The following is a 3,746-nucleotide window of genomic DNA, read 5'->3' on the forward strand; positions in this document are numbered from 1 at the left end:
CAGCGCGACCCAAAGCCTCCAAGAATCTGAGTTGTCCCTCTAGACGTGAGATGGCTTCGGAACAGCGCTAAACAACGTCGACATCACCTACGAGATTGAGGTTATTCAAACTGTTCGTAAGCATGGGCTTGAAGGTATCAAAAGTATCTCGTCCGGCTAGCACAACCTCAATTATTTTCTTGGTAAGCCCTCCCAGGTAGTCAAGGGAAATCTTGACAAAATCTGGTACGTCTGCGGGGCTCGAAACAGCAATAGGCGACGGTACAGAAACTTCTGAACACGCGAAGCCAAGTAAAAGACCAGCAGGTGATTTCGGTGTAGTAGCTTGGGAAGGAGTGCCAATATCCAGCTGAGATGGACTCGATTGCAAAGCCATCAGTTCCCCCATTTGAGATGACCTTGGCACGTCTACAACTTCCGTAGAGGCTAAAGAAATCGTCAATAAAGTCGTCGGTGGGAGGACCGTCGTCGAGGTCTCCAAGCGAGGTGGCTCTGACACTTGAGCCGGCGCTAGCATAAGCTGTTGCGTCGAAGGAGGGGTGACAGTACTTGCCTCATGTATCATAGGATCTGCACGAGAAAATCGTTTAAATATAGATTAAAGATTAGTCACAAGATGAAATAAACAACACTTAGTGAGAGGTAGAGGAATGTAGGCTGACGCTTTGTCGGAAAAAGATGGTGGTGGAATATCCCAGTCATCGGGATCATCGCTGTCATCACCCAGGTTGTCTTTGCTCCCTTCATTCCCACGCTGGTCGCGTTCATCATCTGTAGTATCTGCACCTTCACCGTGATCCGTAGGTTCCTCTTCGCCTACAGGGGAAATGCTGGCGCATCTTCGGCGACAGTAGGCTTTGCTATGATTCCAGTAGTAGGACTAGGCTGCGAGTCGCCTACAATTGGTAATAACACAGAAGTGGAAGGAGACTTGTCCGTGGCTAAGCCTTGCTGGGCAGCCTCTAGAGGTTCTGGGACATGGGATATGTCTTCTGCAACATGAGAGGCAGTGGAGGCAGTATCATGAAGCGTGTCTTCAGGGACAAACTCTGCACCCCCTGCAAAAGATTCATCTCCACACTCTTCTTCATGTAATGAATGAGCAGAAGAATCATGGCCTCCTAAAGCAGGACCAACTGAGGGGAGACCAGGCTGAGGCGAGAGTTCCATAGCAGTCGATTCTTGTTCTTCATCTTCGGTACACCATGCTTTCTGAGCATCCGTCATAAGTTTGGAAGCAGGGGGTTCGAGCGTTAACTTCCGACGAGCTCTTTTGTCATACTTGGCTTCTTCGACCGGCCCTAGTGCCCTCTTTCCAGTGGCATTCTTACTCCGAGTCTGAACTCTTGAAGGTTCTACCTCGCGAGTATCCGGCATCCTGACCTCTTCCTGAATTGGCTTTGGTGATTGTTGTCGTTCATCCTCTAGAATCGACTTCTCATATGATAAATATTCGCTAGCACCACGGGCGCGGAACCTTTTAGCACTCTTCTTTGAAGCATACCATTTACGGATGGCCTTCAAACAAGAAGTATTCATATTGTAAGCTGAAATCTGAGAAGCGGCCTGGTACCAGGTACAGAAGCTCAGAGAGGTACGTGCATTGGGCATCTTATGTGGTAGCCGGAATTTTGCTCCGGTACAACCAGCCACCGAGTAGTACCAAGCTCGTGCTCCTTCATACACATTACCTGTGTACGCAAGAGTAGGGTTTGGGTTCCCAACATAGAGCTGATCATAGCCAAATTGCCGAGAAAAACGATAAGGCTGATATGGTTCAATAAAGCATTTCCGCCCTTGTCGAAAAATAAGATAGCCCGGACGAATGTTTATGAGCCACCAAAAGGCACCCCTGCTAAGCTTGGTGAAAGAATTCGGTCCCGGAGTGTCTTGATGGAGTTCTCCATACGCGCCACCTTCGAAAGCAGGAAACTTGCAAGCAATCTCGTAATTATAATCCCGTCTCAATATTTCACAGAATTTAACTTGATACCAACCAGCCCACTCAGAGGTTTCTAACTGTTGAACAAGAGGAGCTGAAGTGCCACTTGATTCGGGAGTCGTCATTATCGGAGGGCAATGCAACACAAACCAAGACACCAAATAAATGTATGGCATCGGTACTCGAGGGGTTGGGGTCTGAATGATAGTCTTCCCGTCGGAATCCACTTTCTTGACAGCAATAAACTCGGAAGATAGTTCCCGCAAGCCACTTTGTAAGCAGCACAAAAGAAGATTCAAAGGTCGTCCATAAGCCAGTAGAACAGCAGGGTATAAAACTTCTACTGTAATAGCATCCACTGGCCTTGTGGGTACCACACAACGCTTCAACCAAAGAGTTAGAAAACCAGCAAACAAAGCCATGTCGGAGATTGGGACTTCTGCCTGATAATGGAAGCTCTCAAATGTGGTGAACGCTGGGAAAACATCCTCTTCTACCTCACAAGTGTAGTGAGAAGTTGCATCATTGATGCGTTCCGCGATCTCCTCAAGAGTACTGGCGGCTAAGCGAGTCACATCGGCTTCTTTGTCCCATAGATTGCGAAAAAGATACTCCGACCACTGTCCTTGTTTCACGCCGCTTGCTCTTTTCCCAGTAATGTGTGCACATATCTGGAAATGGCACATCAATTCCCAGTAAGTGTCGTAGATTTCGGGAGCACCATTTTTTAGGATCTCTAATTCCCTGCTTCCGGGAACAAACTCCTCATAAGGCAATTCTCCAAAAGACAGTCCAGAAATTTCAAACATTTCGTGGAGAGCGAAGCCCAGTTCACCAACTAGGATGAAAAAGGTGCCGGTGTGAGGGTTGTAGAATTCCAGCATAGCGAAGAGTCCGCTGTAATTCGGAGGAATGCCATATCGAGTGGCCATTATTGGAACTCTCAAATACGAAATTCTCAAAGGTTCTTCTAGTTCCTCCAAGACGAAATTTATCATCCGGGCCCACCAGTCCGCATCACTGGAGTGAACCCAAGTAGGGGCCCTGAAATCCCGAGCAGGGAACTCTCCTTTAACAGAAATAAATGTTCTAATAAACACCTCCGCCAACTTAGCAGGCTCTCCGACAGGGTGCTCTTTCTGGAATAAACCTGGCTTCAAAGCCATAAAATTATTGAAACCAGCGGGATGAGTACCCCGATGAGTGATGTGACCCGTGGCAACACCGCCTTGGTCCTGAACAAGTTCCCAATTCATCGACCGCGGGATAGAAGCGCACTGATAATAAGAGATCGGCCACATCCGCTCCAAATTGGGAAGGAAAAGACGACGGTTGTTGGCGACCTTCAGCCATTTGTAATTCCCCTCGGACATCCGCTTGGGGTCCATTTTTACAGAATCCCCGAATAGGAAAGATGGCTTCTTTAAAATCTCACGCTCTGCGGTTTCAAATTTGGCATTCGTAACCAAAGACCCGAGAGTCTCAGGAAAAGCCTGAGTGATGAGTTTCGCCCGCTCTTTGTGGGTGTCCTGAAATATTGGATACTCGAAGGCAAAACTGAAGATTGTATTCTTCACCGCACCTCCCGCGTGACCAAAGTAGTAGTTGAACGAAAGAGGATCATTGGAGTAGCACACTGCAAATAAGGAAAAAATCAATCAGAGGAAGTCTAACTCAAGAATACAAGTCTCAGACCTGCGTCCAGATCATACAGGATCTCGCCTTAACCTGCATCTAAATTCTTGAACGCAAGGTTTAGACCTGCGTTCGGATTCTCGAACGCGGGGTCTTAACCTGCATCTAA

Source organism: Asparagus officinalis, chromosome 7 (assembly GCF_001876935.1).
Source record: "Asparagus officinalis chromosome 7, Aspof.V1, whole genome shotgun sequence".
Taxonomy (NCBI): domain Eukaryota; kingdom Viridiplantae; phylum Streptophyta; class Magnoliopsida; order Asparagales; family Asparagaceae; genus Asparagus; species Asparagus officinalis.